This window comes from Mustelus asterias, chromosome 11, assembly GCF_964213995.1.
Source record: "Mustelus asterias chromosome 11, sMusAst1.hap1.1, whole genome shotgun sequence".
NCBI classification, from domain to species: Eukaryota; Metazoa; Chordata; class Chondrichthyes; order Carcharhiniformes; family Triakidae; genus Mustelus; species Mustelus asterias.
In genome coordinates, this window is record NC_135811.1 from 91,501,149 (window position 1) to 91,522,993 (window position 21,845).

Below are 21,845 nucleotides of genomic sequence, written 5' to 3' on the forward strand. Positions count from 1 at the left end.
TAGCAGTTTGCCTGATGGTCCTGAGTGTGAAATAACTGTCCAGTGTAGGATTGGGCCAGGTTTTGTAAAATAAATTTATATTGTATGTTCATTCATTTTGTAATTCAGTTTGCTCCCCAATTTCAAGTATTTACTCCATATTTATCCAATAATTTAATTTATTATTCATAGAATTTCGTAGAATCCCCCCAGTGCAGAAGGAGGCCATCCAGCCCATGGAGTCTGCAGTGACTCTCCGAGAGAGCATCATACCCAGGTCCTATCCCCGTAGCCCCACGCTAATCCCCCTAATTTACAAATCTTTGGGACACATGAAGGGCAATTTAGCGTGGTCAATCCACCTAACCTGCACATCTTTGGACTGAATTCCCACATTGCTTGACTAAAGTGATTAGTTACTTCAGATGTTTTAGTACAAACATGACTCCATTATTATCAGCGGTACACTGGGTTTAGTTTACAAGATTTATAAAGTCGCCAAAACACATTTTTTTAGTAATCTATTTTTAATTATATTTTGAGGTTAATGAAATCGCCAAGAATTGTTCTTACTGTCGTAGTCATACGTCTGAAAATCCGTAACAATTTGTTACCGACCTAAACCATTGTTGTGTTTTATACGATTAATCTGCTAACTACAGCTTTTGAATCATTGAGTAACACGAGTACCAGGCATTAAAGCAGACCTTGACACGTTTTGATGTGATAAAGCACTGTATTAATGCAGGTACTATTTATACATGTCCATTTAACATAAAAGTCAATTAGCACTTCTTTCCTGACAGGCTGACTTGTCTGCATGTGCATTCTAATGAAGGCTGCCATTGAATAGCCATTTAACAATCATTGAAGATTTGTAATAACATCAGAATTACATTAATACCAATTTCAGTAATAGCTGAAAATTTGTGGGTGTGAGCAATGTTGCCCCTCATTATCCATCACTGTGCACGGCCTGTTTGATGTAGTGCGTGGTCCCTTTAAGAGGCCGCACATGTTAAAGGGGTTGCTTCTTGTGGACAGCCTGTTTGTGAACTGAATTGCTGCCTGGCTATGTACTCACAGTTTAAAGCAAACATTGGACACAACTGGAGGGCACTTTAACCCAGAAAGGGGCGGGGTGGTGGAGCAGACTTCATTGCGTTGAAGGTTAAACGATCAAAAAATACTAGTGTCTCCAGAAGCCGGCAGTAAGTTGCTGACTTTCACATTTAACTGGGCCATGACTCTCCAAGCGCACAGGAAGCCCCCATGGAACAGGTGGGCCAGCAATTTAGATATCGAAAAAAGCCAATTGACTGTGAATTTAATCTGTGGATTCTGAAGTTAACTGTGAGCAGTCGAAAAATCCCCAGGACCAACAGAGTGAGAGCAAAGCAGGAATTGACAGGAATCTAAAATGAGCAGGATTGAAAGCTTTTAAATGGTGAACTTTGACTGTTGCCTCTTCAGCTAAGCGAAAGGCTACTGCTCACGTGATTTGCCCTGGGAGTTTGCATTCACTGCTTTGGAGATGACTTCCAAGACTTTGGAGGTCATTCCTGTTACCTTGGAATTTTATTGACTTGGATCCACAATTCGCAGCTGCCAGCCTTCACAGCAACATGGAAGCGGCTCTACCTTGGACCTCTGATGAAGAATAAGAATGGCAGTAGCAAAAAACACCATCAACAGCAAGGCCAGGATTTTACAGCCCCTCCCGCCTGGCTGATACTTCAGTTCCCGACGATCATCATGCGTGTCTCTGCAAGATACCCAGGAAGCAGTCATGCTGCCTTCGTTCTGCACCACAGCTCCCATGGATATTTACACCTCCAAGCAAGTTATCCGCTGACCTTACAGGGGAAGCGGCGGTGCACTGGTATATCGTCGCTGGAGGAGTAATCCAGAGACCCAGAGTAATGCTCTGGCGACTCAAGTTCAAATCCCACCATGACAGAAGGTGGAATTTTAATTCACTAAAAAATTAAAAGTCTAATGGTGACCATACTGCTCCTCAACCCCGCATCACCCCCCAGCTAACACAAGGCATTCCTGCAGTCAATTTATTTAACTGACACCCTCTGAGAGTCCTGTACTCTCAGCATATCATTTTTCTCAAGGTGGTGGCCATTGGGCAGGCAGGAGACAGCAATGGAGAAAATTGGACAATGGAGACTTTATACTGCATTTAACGTTGACAATAAATTTGATGCATTTAACAGATTTCTATAAACCCAAGTGGCTTTCCTTGTGAAACTACAAACTCTTTCTCTTCTTTTCCCTATCACATAATGCTGCAATCTCTGTGGCTTCAGTAGAGCTGGAGGCAGACTGCTTGTTTACCTGTATTGACTGTTCAGTTGCTCATGGGCAATATACTTTGAGTCTCCGAGCCTGTGAAGGTGCTGCTAAAGCTTGCCCCACTTGCAATTGTGGAGAGGCTGACTTGCCAGGACACGAGGCTGCATGCGGAGCTCTGACTGAGGGCAGCAGATGGAGGGGGAGGAGTGAAAGTGACTTGGGCAGAGTTCCCACTTGCATGTGCCCTTTCTCTATCCTTCCTCTTGTAGTTCACTCGCACGTCCATGCTAGTCAGGAGTTGGAGAGCACTGTGCTGCTCTTCAGCGCTGTGCTGCTCTTCAGCGCTGTGCTGCTCTTCAGCGCTGTGCTGCTCTTCAGCAGTGTGCGAATGGCCAAGCTGAGGCTTTCCTCCACCCTGTGGCAAAAGATTTACTGGGATGCTACCGGGACTTGATAGTTTGAGTTATAAGAAGAGGCTGGATAGACTGGGACTTTTTTCTCTGGAGCATAGAAGGCTTAGGGGTGATCCTATAGAGGTCTATAGATAAAGTAGATAATCAACATCTTTTCCCAAAGGTACGGGAATCTAAAACTAAAGGGCATAGGTTTAAGGTGAGAGGGGAGAGATACAAAAGGGTCCAAAGGGGCAATTTTTTCTCTTGGAGGATGGTGAGTGTCTGGAACGAGCTGCCAGAGGCAGTAGTAGAGACAGGTACAATTTCTGTCTTTTAAAAAGCATTTAGACAGTTACATGGGTAAGATGGGTATAGAGGGATATGGGCCAAATGTGGGCAATTGGGACTAGTTTAGTGGTGAAAAAAACTGGGTGGCATGGACAAGTTGGGCTGAAGGGCCCGTTTCCATGCTGTAAACCTCTATGACTCTATAACTGGCAGACTGTGTTCAGGTCACTGGTGAGGGGCCAGCGTGGACCCATTTGCCTGATGTGTCCAATGCTCCCTGCAGATGGAGATTAGTGCAAAGCCCTGGGATAACATGGCACTCGGGTAGAGACAGGCTCCTGCAATCTCTGTCCAGTATTGCAGTGTCTCTGGAAATGCTTACCGAACATTTTCTGCTGCTGCTGCACGAGAATAGCCTGAGGCACAGCTTCTCCGTCCAGCTTGAAGGTTTTCCACTGCTGTCTCCAACAGTTCCTCAGCCGTGATGTGACAACCTGCTATAGAGGCCCCACCAGGGTGTGTGCATCTGAGCAGGTGGAGGGTGTACGTGAATCGTGTGGGTTCGCTTCCTCGGAGTGCATGGCCTCCACCCGGGCCTGCTCCTGATGGACCTGTGGCAGATGAAGGAGATGAAATAGAGCTTGCAAAAGGAGAAGGGTTCAAAGTCATTATTGTGCTGATGGCCACAGTTCAGTAACTGCTGACATCAAGTCTGCATGAGTGATTGTGATGTGCCATGAGATGTGTGATAGCTAATTCTGTCACTGGGTATCTGGTGGACCCTCATCTCTCCTTCTCCAGTGGCCTTGCACTCCATCACTCGGCTGGGCTCCATTGCTGCCTCCTTCACAGCAGTCAAGGTGGCAATGTGGGTCATCCCCACTTCTTTGCCTCTCTCTGTGCTCCCTTCTCTGTGCTACCAAATAAACCTGTTGGACTTTAACCTGGTGTTGTGAAACTTCTTACTGTGCTTACCCCAGTCCAACGCCGGCATCTCCACATCATGACTCCCTTCTCCAAGCAGAGAGGTATGAATGTGAAAGTCAAATAGTTTTGAGAGGGTGGGATGACAAGTTTGGTGAGGGTGACGGTGAGGGATGAGTGTAAGTGGCAGTGAGGGTATGTGTCAAGGCTGGTTGTTCAGGTTAGGATGTGAGGATCTGGCTTGAGAGGAATGTGGGCAAAATAACTGTGTGTGTTGGGTCTGAGGATTGGTGCATGGGAGTAGACTGGGAAAGTCAAAGTGAGGAGGTTGGCATTTGAATGTGGCACGCACCTTTCCCGACCCATTGAGGTCATTAAACTTCTTTCAGCATCTTATCCATGAGTGAGGGGCGAAGCTCCTTCTGCTCACCTCCTCAGCCATTTCTAGCCATACCTGCCTAGTGTCTGAGACAGGCCTCTCCCATTCTGCTGGGAAGAATATATCTCTGTAAGCCCTTCCAGCAGTGTGGATGCCCCAGAGAACTGAGAGACGGCCTTCCCACATAGAGATCCCATCCCTCCATTTGCTGTCTCTGTCCTGACAATTTTTTGAGAGTGCTTTTTTATTCATTCATGGGATGTGGGTGTCACTGGCTAGGCCAGCATTTATTGCCCTCGAGAAGGTAGTGGTGAGCTGCCTTCTTGAACTGCAGCAATCCGTGTGGTGTACGTACACCCCACAGTGCTGTTAGGGCGAACATTCCAGATTTTTGACCCAGTGACAGTGAAGAAAGTTAGACATTTCCAAGTCAGGATAGTGAGTGGCTCAGAGGGAATCTTCCAGGTGGTGTTGTGTCAGCCACCCTTTCCTTCTAGTCAAATGGGTTTTTCTGATAATCGACAATGTTTTCGTGGTCATCAGTAGATTCTTAATTCCAGATTTTTTTTTTCATTGAATTCTAATTCCACCATCTGCCGTGGCGGGATTCAAACCCGGGTCCCCAGAACATTAACTGAGTTTCTGGATGAATAGTCTAGCGATAATACCACTAGGCCGTCGCCTTCCCCTAGATACCTCATGATATAATTTAAATGCAATAAAAACAGCTGAGCAGGAAATAAATAGCTTCCATTAATCAACAGCTATATAAATACTGAGATAGGGCAGATGCTGGGAATTCTGCAGCAAATAACTCGTCTCCTGATTCCTCAAAGTCTGCACGCCCTCTACAAGACACAAGTCAGGAGTGTGATGAAATATTCTTCACTTGGATCAGCGCAGTTTCAAAATCACTCCAAATGCTTGATACCATCCAGGACAAAGTAGGCCGCTTGATTGGTACACCATCCACCACTTTAAACACATTTGGAGTGGCATTATCGCTAGACTATTCATCCAGAAACTCAATTAATGTTATGGGAACCCAGGTTCGAATCTTGCCATGGCAAATGATGGAATTTGAATTCAATTTTTAAAAATTATCTGGAATTAAGAATCTACTGATGACCATGAAACCATTGTCTGAAAAACACATCTAGTTCACTAATACCCTTTAGGGAAGGAAATCTGCTGTCCTTACCTGGTCTCAGTAAGAAGTCCCACAACACCAGGTTAAAGTCCAACAGGTTTATTTGGTATCACGAGCTTTCGGAGTACCACTCCTTCATCAGGTGAGTGCTCCTTCATCACCAAATAAACCTGCTGGACTTTAACCTGGTGTTGTGAGACTTCTTACTGTGCCCACCCCAGTATCTCCACATCATGCTTACCTGGTCTGGCCTACATGTGACTCCGAAGCCACAGCAATGTGGTTGACTCTCAATTGCCCTCCAAGGGCAACTAGGGATGGGCAATAAACGCTGGCCAGCCAGCGACGTCCAGGTCTCGCGAATGAATAAACATTCACTCACTTCATCACCAGCACATAGTGACAGCAGTATATACTGTGGTGAACCATCGTTGGTTCACCACTGGGGGTTGTTACTATGTTACTGTTGGGCTAGGGTGTTGTTACTGTGGGGGTTGTACAATGTTGTTGGGTTAGGGTGTTTACCTGTTATAAGAGTTATCATGGCACATTCCAGTGGGGTCCCGCCTCCGGTGGCGAGGTATAAGACCCCCTGCTCCGGCAGGACCCCTTCAGTCTGAACTGGTGTATTCGTGTTAGTAGTTCCATTGTTACTCTATTAAAGCCTTCAATACCGAAGCCTTGGTTCCACGTGCTTATTGTCGCGCATCAATTTAATAGAGTAACAGAAAACTCACAGCTGTACAACAAGAAGAAAAAAAAAACAGAGAGTATGGAACAGATTCTAAAACCGGATCGTCTGACACTGGACCCACGTGCGGTCGGTGCAGCTAACACATTCGACCATTGGTGGAAGTGCTTTGAGGACTACCTGGCAGCCTCGGTAGCTATCACTACAGACAGTGATAAACTCCAGGTCCTCCACGCAAGGGTAAGCGACACGATTTACCTAGCCATTCGTGCAGCTCCCACTTACCTGGGTGCCGTCGAGCTCCTAAAAAAAAGATACACTATGCCACCCAACGAGATACATGCTCGTTACCTCCTCGCTACACGACGTCGGCAGTCGGGCGAAACCATGGAGGACTATGCCAATGAGCTCCTGCAGCTTGCCAGGGGTTGCGATTGTAAGGACGTATCAGCCGAACAGTATATGTACGACCTCGCCCGAGACGCGTTCGTAGCAGGGGTAGGGTCCTCGTACATCAGGCTTAAATTGCTGGAAAAGGGGAAACTCGACTTGACCCAAGCAATGGAGATGGCCGTGATGCTGGAGGCGGCGTCGAAGAGCTTGGCGCTGTACCCCGAGGACCACGTGCAGTCAACGTGGTTGGAGCAAGCTCAGCTCCCTCCTCGCCCCGCTAACCCGCGCTCCCAGATCGATTCGACGACGGCGGCAGCTCCAGGTGGCCAGCGATGCTATTTTTGTGGTGGGGCCAAGCATCCACGGCAACAGTGTCCGGCAAGAACGGCAATCTGCAGCCAGTGCGGTAAAAAAGGCCACTACGGCAAAGTCTGCAGGTCCAAACCTAAAAACGGCAGTGCAGCTTGTAACCCTCCAGAACGGAGACAATCTCCTTCGGCGTCGCAGTACCCACGAGGTCCGACCACGTGCGATCCCAGGACGGCGCCATCGTGGCTGACAGAGGAGGAGGAAGACCACCAGGAGTCGCTGCGCTTGGCGCCCTCGCCCACGTGCGATTCATGGGGGCGGCCATCATGGTCCACGACGACTAGGAGCGACCAGCAGGGGTCCTCAGCATCCACATCGGCAGCATGCAGTGACGCCCAGGGGCCAACGGTGGCGTCGATCTCCCTGGATCAGACCAGGCACTACAGACTTGAACATTCTATGATGGATATAAAGGTTAGTGGTAGAACTGTGAATTGTCTGTTTGACAGTGGAAGCACCGAAAGTTTCATACACCCTGAAACTGCTAAAAGGTGTGGACTCCGGGTTCTCCCTGCCAAGCAGACAATTTCCATGGCATCACGGTCCCGGTCTGTACCGATCCAAGGACGATGTATGGTAACTCTCGAGGTACAGGGCACAATTTACGAGCAATACAGGCTCCTTGTGTTACCTCACCTTTGCGCGCCAATTCTCCTCGGACTAAACTTTATGGTCCACATGAAGAGTGTGATCCTACAGTACGGTGGGCCACTCCCTTCACTGGCAGTAGGGAATCAGCCGCAGCCCCCAAATTGCCCAAAGCGCCCCGCATGCAATCTATCCACCCTGAAAATCACTACACCATCCCTTTTTAAAAATCTGGTACCTGGCTGCAAGCCCATCGCTACTAAAAGTAGGCGTTACAGCGCTGAGGACCGGATCTTTATTAGATCTGAGGTTCAGCGGCTCCTCAAGGAAGGGATCATACAGGCCAGTGCTAGTCCGTGGAGAGCGCAGGTCGTGGTAGTCAAAAGCGGGAACAAACCTCGGATGGTCATCGACTATAGTCAGACCATTAATCGTTATACGCAGCTGGATGCGTATCCTCTCCCGCGCATTTCTGATATGGTCAATCAGATTGCGCAGTACCGAGTGTTTTCTACCATAGACCTTAAGTCCGCCTACCATCAACTCCCCATCCGCCCAGAGGACCGACAATATACGGCTTTTGAGGCGGATGGTCGTCTATACCAATTCCTCAGGGTTCCATTTGGTGTCACCAATGGGGTCTCGGTCTTCCAGCGTGCTATGGACCGAATGGTGGACCAGAACGGGTTGCGGGCTACCTTCCCGTACCTGGATAACGTCACCATCTGCGGCCATGACCAGCAGGACCACGACACGAATCTCCAACACTTTCTGCGCACTGCATCTCGCCTGAATCTGACCTATAACAGGGAGAAGTGCGTATTCCGTACGCGTAGGTTAGCCATCCTCGGATACGTGGTGGAAAACGGGGTCATTGGCCCTGATCCAGACCGTATGCGCCCACTCACTGAACTTCCCTTGCCCGCTAGCACGAAAGCACTGAGGAGATGCCTCGGGTTCTTTTCGTATTATGCACAGTGGGTCCCCAACTACGCAGACAAAGCTCGTCCGCTCATTAAGTCCACGACCTTCCCACTTACGCCGGAGGCCCAATTGGCCTTCAAGGTTTTGAAGAGCGACATCTCGAAAGCCACGATGCACGCGGTAGATGAATCCATTCCTTTCCAGGTGGAGAGTGATGCATCTGATTTCGCCCTAGCCGCCACACTAAACCAGGCAGGCAGGCCCGTTGCGTTCTTTTCCCGCACCCTTCAAGGCCCAGAAATTCGGCACTCAGCGGTGGAGAAGGAGGCTCAGGCCATTGTGGAGGCAGTCAGACACTGGCGCCATTACCTGGCAGGGAAGCGGTTCACCCTGATCACGGATCAACGATCCGTGGCGTTTATGTTCAGTAACACGCAGAGGGGCAAGATCAAGAACGATAAGATCTTGCGGTGGAGAATTGAGCTCTCCACCTATAATTACGATATTATGTATCGTCCAGGGAAGCTCAATGAGCCCTCGGATGCCCTCTCGCGCGGAACATGCGCCATCATGCAGGAGGACCGCTTGAAGGCTCTCCACAATGATCTGTGTCATCCTGGAGTCACCAGACTCTACCACTTCGTCAAAGCCCGCAACCTGCCTTACTCGGTGGAGGATGTCAGGTCAGTGACTAGAAGCTGTCGGATTTGCGCAGAATGCAAACCACACTTTTATCGACCAGACCGGGCACAATTGGTCAAGGCCACTCGCCCTTTTGAGAGGCTGAGTGTGGATTTTAAGGGCCCCCTTCCCTCAACGGACCGGAATGTCTATTTCCTCAACATAATAGACGAGTATTCCCGGTTTCCGTTTGTTGTCCCCTGTGCGGACACGTCGACTGCCACCGTCATCAAGGTTTTCAGTGAACTTTTTACCCTGTTCGGGTACCCCTGCTACATTCATAGCGACAGGGGCTCGTCATTCATGAGCAACGACTTGAGGCAATTCCTGCTCTCATTCGGGATTGCCTCTAGTAGAACCACGAGCTACAACCCTAGGGGTAACGGACAGGTGGAAAGGGAGAATGCTACAGTCTGGAAGGCTGTCCTACTGGCACTGAAATCCAGGGGCCTTCCAGTCTCCCGTTGGCAGGAGGTCCTTCCAAATGCGCTCCATTCTATCCGCTCCCTCCTGTGTACGGCAACCAATGCTACTCCCCACGAGAGGATGTTCTCATTCCCTCGGAAGTCGTCCTCGGGAACCTCATTGCCAGCCTGGTTGACGTACCCAGGACCCGTCCTTCTGCGGCGACATGTGAGGGCTCGCAAGTCCGACCCCTTGGTCGAACCGGTCCAACTCCTCCACGCCAACCCTCAGTATGCCTATGTGGCATATCCTGACGGGCGAGAGGACACTGTCTCCATTAGAGACCTGGCGCCCGCAGGGGACGTAGCAACTCCTGTCGCTCCTATTCCCCCAGTCACGAATCCACTACTCCTCATTGCTTCCCCAGACGTGGCGCGGTCAGCACCGGGACCAGTGCATAACACTTTTACTCCCATGTACAGCTTGCCTGAGACTCGGAGATCGGCGCCACCATCATCACCACCACCACTACCACCAAACGTTCCAGGATCCCCTGCACCATCGCCATCGCCTCACCAGGGCCGGCCGGCCCGGGAGTCCTTGAGGGGACAGCCAGACGTTGCTTTGGAAAGAGCGCCACCACAAGCACCTGCTCCGGTTTCGCAACCGGTGTTGAGGAGATCGCAGCGCGGTGCGGTCCTCCAGACCGTCTGGACTTGTGAATCCTGTGATTTGTCTGTTTATATGACCTGTTTTTCGTGCACCCCGCCACCTTTTGTTCTTAAAGGAGGGGTGAATGTGGTGAACCATCGTTGGTTCACCACTGGGGGTTGCTACTATGTTACTGTTGGGCTAGGGTGTTGTTACTGTGGGGGTTGTACAATGTTGTTGGGTTAGGGTGTTTACCTGTTATAAGAGTTATCATGGCACATTCCAGTGGGGTCCCGCCTCCGGTGGCGAGGTATAAGACCCCCTGCTCCGGCAGGACCCCTTCAGTCTGAACTGGTGTATTCGTGTTAGTAGTTCCATTGTTACTCTATTAAAGCCTTCAATACCGAAGCCTTGGTTCCACGTGCTTATTGTCGCGCATCATGTACAAAATGCACTGCAACAACTCAGCAAGGCTCCTTCAATATCACCCTTCGAACCCACCATAATATCTCAGAAGGATTGGCGACCACCAAGTAGAGTAACAACGAAGCTATTTATTATCTGTAATAACTATTTACAGAGAGTGAGAATGAGGCTACTGATTGCTTCGATTCCCAGTCCCAGACAGTCTGGGAGAGACTGCACTCAGCTCCAGGATTTGTGCGCTTCGGCTCGATTGGCCAAATAGGTCACATGACCCCTTCCGTCACCTCGCCCCCATAAAGGGTCTCATTACTATACCCACAGACTCTACCACCTAGAAGTACAGGGGTAGCAGACACATGGGAGCATCATTTTGCAAGTTCCTCTCTAAGCCACTCACCATCCTGAATGTGTTCCTCCGCTGTGGCTGGGTCAAAAGGCTGGACTCCCTTCCTAACCACACTGTGGATGTACTTACACCAGATGGACAGCAGAGGCTCAAGGCAGCTCCTCACTATCTTTTCAAGGGCATTTAGCAATGAGTAACAACTCTGGTCTTACCAGCAATGCTCACATCCCATGAAAGAGTATTTTTATTAAAAACTCAATCACTTGTGCTTTTAATGTCTCTATTTTATGTAGCAATATTCAAAGAGCTACACTTCAACTGTAGAAGAACACTGAGTCACTCACAAAATACTAATTGTCCAGCTCTGCTGTAAACCGTGTAGGTCAAAAATGCCCAGACCCAGTGTAGGAATATAAAACTTTTTCCAGTGTGCCACTGCTAGAATATTTGAGTGGTTGACAAGAGGGATACGATTGTGCTTGGATGTGATAGACTCACAGTCAAGTAGCCCACTAAATCCTGATACCTACTCTGAAGCATGAAGAATGGTAGCTTGTTACCATAAGGCTGGTGACAGCCATAAAACAGAATCCCGTGATGCTCCGATTTCCCCCCGGAATCCCAGCAATTAATGTAGTGGGGTGGGGGAGAGAAATATGTGTTTAATGGATTGATGATTTTAACGAAATTCAGTCCAGCGGTCCGAAGAGATTACTTGGGTCACGTAAACTTTTATAGTTGAAAGGTCCATACAGTACAGTGGCACAGCGGTTAACTGCTGCCTCACAGCACCAGGGACCAGGGCTCAATTCCAGCCTCTGGTCACTGTCTGTGTGGAGTTTGCACATTCTCTCCGTGTCTGTGTGTGGGTTTCCTTCGGGTGCTCCAGTTTCCTCCCACAGTCCAAAGATGTACAGGTTAGGTTGATTGGCCGTGCAAAATTGCCCCTTAGCGTCAGGGAGATTAGTAGGTTATATACATGGGTTTATGGAATAGACCTGGGTGGGATTGTTTTAAAGTTTATTTATTAGTGTCACGAGTAAGCTTACATTAATACTGCAATGAAGTTACTGTGAAAAAAACCCTAGTCACCAGACTCGGGCACCTGTTCAGGTACACTGAAGGAGAATTTAGCATGGTCAACGCACCTAACCAGCACGTTTTCCGGACTCTGGGAGGAAACCGGGGCACCCGGAGGAAATCCACACAGATACGGGGAGAACGTGCAGACTCCGCACAGTGACCCAGGCTGGGAATCAAACCCAGGACCCTGACGCTGTGAGGCAGCAGTGCTATCCACTGTGCCACAATGCCATTGTCGGTGCTGACTCAATGGGCCGAATGGCCTCTTTCTGCACTGTAGAGATTCTATGATAAACCTGCAAGATCTGGAACAGTAACTAACCTCTTTAGGAAGTAAAGTCACAAATCATCCTGGTCTCAATGTAGACACTTCACCTGATTTTGCAACAAGCGGAACACTGGAAATTTTTGTCTATCTTAACGTTCGTGGCAACTGTGTTTTTATAAATCAGTAAAGTAAAATTGGTAACTAGCAAATGTTTGGAGGCCTGGTACACCGTTTCAGGTATGGATTTGTTGGTTTAAAATATCAACGTAAATTTGATGTAGATGAATATATATTTCATTTGATAGATAGGGACATCACGGTGGCACAGTGGTTAGCACTGCTGCCTCACAGCGCCAGAGACCCTGGTTCAATTCCCGGCTTGGGTCACTGCCTGTGTGGAGTTTGCACATTCTACCGTGTCTGCGTGGGTTTCCTCTGGATGCTCCGGTTTCCTCCCACAGTCCAAAGATGTGCCCATTAGGTTGATTGGTCATGCTAAGTTGCCCCTTAGCATCAGGGAGCTAGTAGGGTGAATACGTGGGTTATGGGATAGGGCCTGTGTGGGATTGTGGTTGGTGCAGAATCGAAGGAGGCCGAATGGCCTCCTTTTGCACTGTAGGGATTCCATTCTATTCTATGTTTATTGAAATTGGATATATAGAACGATCAAGATTTCTGCAATTGTGTTGGGCCACAATGCGGAAGTATTGACTGTGGTGCAACAACAGTCCAAATGATTTTGCACTTCAGCTTTGTATTTAATGTATGATTAAAATTGTAGTTCCAGACGCTATGAGTAGCATGATCACATCATTGTCTACTTCAGAGTATAATCTTGATAAACATGGCACTTTGCCATAGCAACAAAACATTTTGAGCAAACACATATTACAGGCACATATGATTAAACTTCAGCAATGGCGGCTGGCGCCAGGTGAAACATGCATGCAGTTACTGTGCTGAATACAAAATTGTGTGACAATTTATCTGCTAATGCTAGGCTTGCATCAAGAATGTTATCTGGTAGTACCTGGTTCAGAATGCTGGACTGCTACCTATTGATCTGAAATGTTTTCGTAGAATCCCTACAGTACAGAAGGAGGTCATTCCGTCCATCGAGCCTGCACTGACAACAATCCCACCCAGGCCCTATCCCTGTAACCCCACATCTTTACCTGCTAATCCCCCTGGCACAAAGGGGCAATTTGGCATGGCCAATCAACCTAACCTGCATATCTTTGAACGGTGGGAGGAAACTGGAGCACCCGGAGGAAACCCACGCAGAAATGGGGAGAACGTGCAAACTCCACAGTCACCCAAGGCTGGAATTGAACCCGGGTCCCTGATGCTGTGAGGCACTGTGCCGCCCTAGTTTTTCAGCAAGTCTCCTTTTCTCTTAAACCACTGCTGCAAAAGTAATTCTACCCGAGCTTGTACAGAAGTAATGGGTTTGCGTCTGACAGGGAAATTTTGACTCCGTTCCAGTAACTGTTTCGTTACCAAGAGAGATGCCAATATTGTATTTTCAGATCTTGGAATTTCATGACTTTGGCTCGGCAGACTGGAAATGAATGCTCCCCTCTGAAGATGCTTTGCATCAGCAGCTGGAATCATTTGGAATCAGCAATCCAGCATTGTATTAGAACATATGAATTCAGGTTGTTTGCATTTGTGGAATTTTTAAAATTTCATTGAAGGACAATGGAGGAAGAGAGCACAAGAAATGAGACAATATTCAGTAATAGTTAACGTAAAAAGATGTGACGAGTTGGTGCTCTGACATTTGATGGTATTAACCTCTGTGTCCCTGCTATACTGCTTTTGTGTGGCGTATCTGCTTTTCTTGATCTGGCCGGCTTTAGAGTGTTTGAACATATTGGTGGAGAGATTTATGGAAATGAAAGTGCGTCTATGAATTCTTGCCCAGTGATGGGAAACAGTCTTCTCAGCTATAATCTGCAGCTGCTCGAGATTTGAATGATTATTCATAATTAGTAATTTGAAGGTTTTTTTTAGAATTGTGATTGTATTCCGGGGGGTAAGGGGGATGGTGGCAGGGTAAGGAGTAGTGAGGAAAGTATTAGACTGGTTTAAAACTCAGAAAAATTGGTCCATGTTTAGTAGTACAATGTCTGTTTATGTAAGACTGATGTTAAATAGGTTCGTTAAAGTCTTGTACCTGATTTTAAAACATTTACGTATAATTATACACTCCCCCTCACCATATAGTACCCTCTCCAGGCGTATTTTTATTCATTAGCGAGGTTTACTACAGGTTCACCCAGACGTGAACCTCCCCCTGGACGTAAAGGTGAATATAGCCCCCGGGGCAGAGGAACATGGCCAGGCAGTGATCTAGCACCGCCCCCGGCACAGTTTGGCACTACCAGGGTGGCACCATGCCAAGCCGGCAGTGCCAGTCTGTGTCGGGGGCAGTGCCAGGGCAGACCCTAGTGGCAGCCTCATGGAGGAGGTCTCTGTGTTTGGCGGGGAGGCTATTTTTTGCTCTGATTGGTGCGCCCTTTAAAAGGGCTACTCCAATCTCAGTGCAGGCAGGCTTTGCCGACGTGTTTAACCCCCAAGGGGCACTGCCTGGCCTTGCCCGCGATCACCCAGGGGACCTCAATGGCCTCCGGTCCCACCGGCGAGGCCATCGCGTCAGGTCCCCGTTGCTGGGGACCATGTATGATCCTTGCTGGTGAGGACCTCCATTGGCGAAGCCGTTAAGGCAAGTGAGCCCAGATGATAGCATCCTCCTGGGCTCACTAAACATAGTTAAATTATCAAAGGGATATTAAGATCAGTCTCGCACCCTTCCTGGGCACGAGGCTGATTACGCCAGCAAAACGCGGCTGGTAAGATCGTGAGAGGTGAGAAACCGCTTTTTTCCTCTTGCGCAATCTTACCGGTTTGCCATGCCAATCAACTAGTGTGACAAGCCGGTAAAATCGCCCTGTCTGCATATTTTTAGGGCAGAAGTAGATAGGTTCCTGATAACCTTTCACCCCCTTGCTTATCAGGAGCAATCTCAAGGGACTGAGGTGGCTTACTCCTGCTCCTAATTCATATGTTCGTATGTTAATTTTCTCTTTCTAATTGATTGAGGATTCTCTTTTGTTCTCCCTTGCCAGTCCCATTGGGCAAAAAAGGTTCAGTCCAATTTCAATTATTTCCCTCCAAATCTATTCCACCAGTTCCGTCCTAACATATCTCCTGGGGTGTGCTGTGACCCACCCATTATACAGCACTGAACATCATGAGAAAAGATAACATACCAAATGTAGGGTCCAACAATTTTTCTTCAGCAGAAGTTTGAGTGCTCCCCTGAGCCTTTGAACTGCCTGGAGTCTGACCACATTGAATGTAGTACTTCAATGAAATTCGTCCTTCAGTTGTGCAACTCAGTCTAATTGCCAGCTTATGGGTGTTCTTATAAGTTTGTTACTTTTCAAAATAATAGGGCGTAAAGCATTTATTATTGACTTTCACCAAGCATTAAGAATTCAGTGATGAGTATCATTGACAATAAGGGGGAGATTTTCTGGAAACTGGAAAATCCCGCCCAAGGCCAACGGACCTTTCCATGATCCGCGCCCATTCCCCGCACGCAATGATTCCCGTGGTGGACGGGATGTGAAAATACCCCTCGAAGAGTACAATTACCTCCACCTATCTCCCCATACTTCAAGATTCCCCCACCCAACTAGCTGACTCCCCATTTTGGAGGTTCAATGTAATAGCTTCAGTCTGAATAAGCAACAGCTGTAACCAATAATATCTTTAATGTGCACATGCATGTTACAGACTACTATCGCCAAAAGACATGTAATTAGTTAAAGGAGTAAAAGAAATGTGGTGTCTCAGAATTCAGTGTAGTTTGATCAGGTACAAACTCTTCAAATTCATGAACAGTCATTTGAAAATTCCCCAGTGCATTTGCAAACTATTTCAGCAAATATACCTTTAATGTGTAATCATTGTCAAGGATCGTTTTTGCTGTATACTTAATGCTTTGCGAATGTCAATTATAAACTCTTTTGACCCACCATTATTTAGAGGAGTAACATAAACTTACGGTCGAAATCTTGCTACTGTTCACGCCGGCGGGATCTTACAGTCCTGTCAACGGTGCTCCCCTGATGCGGGTTTCCCTGTGGTGAGATATGCGTTCAATGGGAAACCAGTTGACAACAGTGGGATCATAAGATCCCGCCGCCAGCGAGTGCACGCTGCCTCTCACCGCCGCGAAACACGCTGCAGAGAGGGAGGAAAATCCCACCCATAGGAACATCCATCATCTAGTAATTAGTCTGAGTAAGTTGGAGCACTAGAGGGCAAGCTGCAGTAAAGGACAAGATTCGGTACGGTAAATGCCCTTTGGTTTTATGCAATAAATAAGATTTTAGAAATAAATGGAAAATGGATGTGAGAGAGACCCTTTCAGATGGGATCAGAACAGAGAGGGGGATTATGTCGAATGGAAAGGGACATGGACACAGGCAGATCCATTGTTGCATGGACTGCAAAAATTCCTCGGGTGGATGGAGCTATTACAAGGGGGCATAACTATAGGGTTCGGGGTGGGAGATATAGGAAGGATATCAGAGGTAGGTTCTTTACGCAGAGAGTGGTTGGGGTGTGGAATGGACTGCCTGCAGTGATAGTGGAGTCAGACACTTTAGGAACATTTAAGCGGTTATTGGATAGGCACATGGAGCACACCAGGATGATAGGGAGTGGGATAGCTTGATCTTGGTTTCAGATAAAGCTCGGCACAACATCGTGGGCCGAAGGGCCTGTTCTGTGCTGTACTGTTCTATGTTCTGTGTTCTAAGAAACAGCCTGGTGGGAGAAGGTGAAAAGAAAGAAACTTGGATTTATGTCGTATTTTCCATGATCACTGGGTATCTCAAAGCACTTTACAGCCAATTAAGTACTTTTGAAGTGTAGTCGCTGTGGTAATGTAGGGAAAGGGGCAGACAATTTGTGCACAGCAAGCTCCCACAAACAGCAATTTGATGATGACTAGATAATCTGATTTTGTGATGTTGATTGGGGGATTGGTCAGGACGCCAGGGGATAACTCCCCTGCTCATCTTCAGAACAGGGCCATGGGATCTTCCACATCCAGCCAAGCAAGCAGATGGGGCCTAGTTTTATTATCTCATCCAAAAAAAAAAGTACCTCTGACAGTGCCGCACTCCCTCAGTACTACACTGGGAGTGTCCGCCTTGGCGGGAGGGAAAGGGGTGATTTTGAGTTGCCTGTTCTTCACCTGAAATTGGGTGGCCAGCAACTGAAAAATTGGGAAGCATTGTTGCCAGCCAATTAATAGCCAATTCTGGCCTGATGCATTTCTCCAACTTTCACCAGGAATTAAGCCTGTCTGACCTAAAACAATGTTATTCCACACACATGCAAGTCAGGGTCCCAGTTAAAATACTTCACCAATTGTACCAGGTATTGAGTGGGCTAACCAGTGGTTCTTAAAGAAACCCATTGAAGGCCACTCAAAACCATAGGAAGCTTTCAGTTTTTAAAATTTTGAGCCCAGAGTGAATTCCCCCAGCTCCACCTTCCAAAATAATATTAATAGTGCGTTCCCCCCTTCCTGTGATCACTCCCCCCCCCCCCCCACCCCCTGCCCAAGCTATGCCTGACTATGTCGCAGCTGGCCATTTTACCACCCTCCTGACATTCTTCCCTCTCCCAAAGGTTTTCTATATTGATTGCTTGACCTCTTTTAGATGGTCAATGATTAAAGACCCTTTGAACCCTTTACCTGGATTTTAAACTTGATGAACCATAAACTAACATTTTGTTCGGCCTTACCAAGGTGATAAAGTCCTGGGTTTGGAAGGGGAGGATGGCGGCATCCCCCAGGCCAGGTGGGGAAGGTGGACTGTAATTTGGGTTCAGGTCATGTCCAACTCTTTCTCCACTGTAAAGACTCCAAATGGAAAATAAATGCTGAGTGGAAGTTTTTGGACCTGACCCCTCCCTCAGATTGACTGCAATCAACACCCCAATGACATCACCATAAAATCATGTGACTGGCTCTTGAAGCAATCATGCAACCACTTAAATATATAATTTGCCATCATTGAAAAGGATGAGAATGACACCAGGAGTCTCACTAGATTTGCTCTACGGAAAATACATCTTCAGAAGACCCTTGCACAGAAATGCATCTTCAGAAGACCCTTGGGAGAGGCAATGGCCTAGTGGTATTATTGCTAGACTATTAATCCAGAAAGTCAGCTAATGTTCTGGGGACTCAGGTTCGAATCCCGCCCAAAAAATATCTGGAATTAAGAATCTAACGAAGACTATGAAACCATTGTTGGAAAAAACCCATCTGGTTCACTAATGTCCTTTAGGGAAGGAAATCTGCCGTCCTTACCCGGTCTGGCCTACATGTGACTCCAGACCCATAGCAATGTGGTTGACTCTCAACTGTCCTCCAAGGACAACTAGGGATGATCAATAAATGCTGGCCAGCCAGCGACGCCCAGGTCCTACAAATGAATAACAAAAAGACTGAAAATTCCTTATATGGTGTTCAGTGTCTTTTTAAATTTAAAACTGACAGCAAATTGGAATATTTTGATGCCATTCTGAATTTCCCGATCCTCCTGCTTACTGGAGTGAAAGCCGTTTGATGCAAACCTTTTATGATGATGGTCCTGTCGTAGGGATGTGGCTGTTCCGGCAACTGGAAATCCCACCTCCCTGTACTTCTAACACTGGAGGTGGGCTCAGAAAATGTTTCATCAACTAATGCCAGCAAGTCCCACTTCTGGACTTGTTCACAACTGTTCAGAGATGCCATCCTTCAGGTGAGATGTCAGCCGAGGGCCCCTTTGCTGGATAGTAGAAAATAACCCATGGCACTATTCGAAGAAGAGCAGAAAATAGGCTGGATTTTACTGGCACATCCACCCGAGGTTCGTACGATCCCACCCGAGGCCAATGGATGCCGTTCTCCGAGCCTCGCCCGCCCCTGGAATCGGGACGGGTGTGCCAGTAAAATTCCGGCCAGTGTATCCCAAGGTGCGCTGGCCAATATTTATCCCTCAAAAAGGATGGATTGTCCGGCCATTGTCACATCGCAGTTTGTGGGAGTTTGCTGTATGCAAATTAGCTACCGCAATTCCTACCTTGTGCCTAAAAGTTCAAAAAGCATTCTGCGGGCCATAAAAGTGCTTTGGGATGGCTGGTGATGGTGAAAAGCGCTATATAAATGCAAGTTTTCCTGTCTTTAAATATTTCAATGCTAAGGATTAATCTTTGTCTTTTTTCAGAATTTAATTGGTATGTTTCTGCCGTGGAATGACATCATTGCACAACTAAAGACTGCCACAATCTGTATATATTATTACCCCTGAGTGAACACAATCAAGACACGTTACTAAATTGCTGCTGTGCCACAGACGAACATTAATGGACAGATCCAAAATGAACACAATCCACTGAAAAATCTGCTGAAGTTAATACTTCCTGACAATGAAACCAAATACATTGAGAAACAAATCGGTGCAGATATGAGACATTAGGAATTCTGTGCTTGCATCGAACTCATTAACATAGATACTAAACAGTGTATGATTAATGGCTGGTTCAGAGAGTAGGTATTTTGTAAATGCTAATGCAAAGATGAAGGACAGGATTTCCTGTAAAATCCCACCTGAGGTCAACGGACCTTTCCATGGTCCGCCCCTCGCCTGCTCCGATTCCGTGGTGGGCAGGGAAATTCCGGCTGAAATTTTCAATACTATGAATGAAAGCACCTTGTTTCAGATATCTTTCGTTAGTCCAGAAGTAATATAGCACTTGCAAAATAAATTGTTTTTGAAAATAATAAAATTAATTTATTTTAAAATGTGTAAATAACAAAATAAAATTTTAAACATTACAGTCCTTCTATTAAACATTTCATTGGTTATATTTTTCTTACAAGTGGTTGATTTCTTTGTTCTGATTTGGAGAGGCAGAACTATGTTTGGCGGCAGAGTGGCACAGTGGTTAGCACTGTTGCCTCACAGCGCTAGAGACCAGGGTTCGATTCCCGGCTTGGGTCACAGTCTGTGCAGAGTCTGCACGTTCTCCCCGTGTCTGCATGGGTTTCCTCCGGGTGCTCCAGTTTCCTCCTATAGTCCAAAAGACGAGCTGGTTAGGTGCATTGGCCACGCTAAATTCTCCCTCAGTGTACCTGAACAGTGTGGCAGCCACGGGATTTTCACAGTAACTTCATTGCAGTAAGCCTATATGTGACACTAATAAACTTACGTTGCGAAAACATAGTGCTTACTATTGAATGGTATAGTGGGTGTACATCCTGATCTTTCAGTCCTCATCATGAGCTTGAATCCAGACCAGCTGATGGGCTAAAACTAGCCCCAATCTGCTAGCTGTGAGGGTTACCATGTGTCCAAGAAATCATGAACATGCTGGCGTGAAGAATGTGTTCACAGCACATAATTTGGCATCAAATTGACCATCTTGAGAGAGGCCAGAACATTGGCGCCTTCGTTCAGTATTTATTTATGTATTAGTCACAAATAGGCTTACATTAACACCGCAATGAAGTTACTGTGAAAATCCCTTAGTTGCCACTCTCTGGCGCCTGTTCGGGTACACTGAGGAAGAATTTGGCATAGCCAATGCACCTACCCAGCTCGTCTTTCAGACTGTGGGAGGAAACCAGAGCACTCGGAGGAAACCCACACACGCACAGGGAGAACGTGCAGACTCTGCACAGACAGTGACCCAAGCTGGGAATTGAACCTGGGTCCCTGGCGCTGTGAGGCAGCAGTGCTAACCATTGGGCCACCCATTGGGGTGGGTTTTTTGCTTTTGGCAAAATACTGATAAAGGCTGCCTATTTGTTTAAATCCAGGTTAAAAACTTGCTCCCACTTTGTACAAATGAATTTGTTCTTTGCCTTGATCGTCTTTAAAAAAAAAAGAGAATTAGCTCGTTTGCACATAGCACTGTTCTGATGCTCAATGTTATAATGACACAGTATCCTTATGGGTGCCATATATAAAAGGGAAAGAATCGGGACAGTGAGATGAAGCTATATTAAAGTACATGATGTCAGCTTGCACCATTCAGATTTCCACTTGCCAGCACAGCTATATCCCTACGACAGGACCATGATCATAAAAGGTGCACATCAAACAGCATTTATTGGGCATTCACTCCACAAGCAGGAGGATTGGGAAATTCAGAATGGCCCACCAAAATATTCCAAGTTGCTGTCAGTTTTAAATTTAACCTTCCTGCTTTCCAGAGGATATACTGAACACCATGTAAGGAATTTTCGGTCATGTGCAATGGTCTTCCGAAGATGTATTTTCCATAGAGAAGACCAGAAGACATAGGAGCAGAATTAGGCCACTCGGCCCATCGAGTCTGCTCCGCTATTCAAACATGGCTGAAAGCTGTGAGGGTCACATTTGTGTTCTGTGAGAGAAGATCTAGTGAGACTTCTGGTGCTATTCTCACCCTTTTTAATGATGGTGTTAGATATTTAAGTTTAAAGTTTATTTATTAGTGTCACAAAGTAGGCTTACATTAACATTGCAATGAAGTTACT

At 47.0% G+C, this 21,845-nt stretch overlaps 1 protein-coding gene across 5 annotated transcripts in view; it reads left to right on the top strand.

The window, feature by feature from the left end:
• Positions 1 to 20,185, top strand: part of acbd4 (acyl-CoA binding domain containing 4) — a 123,376-nt gene extending 103,191 nt beyond the window's left edge. For all 5 annotated transcript variants that reach the window (XM_078223948.1, XM_078223951.1, XM_078223947.1 and 2 more), the window contains one exon: positions 19,549 to 20,185. The gene's annotated coding sequence lies outside the window, so the exon portion shown is untranslated. The remainder of the gene's footprint in view (positions 1 to 19,548) is intronic.
• The last annotated feature ends 1,660 nt before the right edge of the window (positions 20,186 to 21,845 follow it).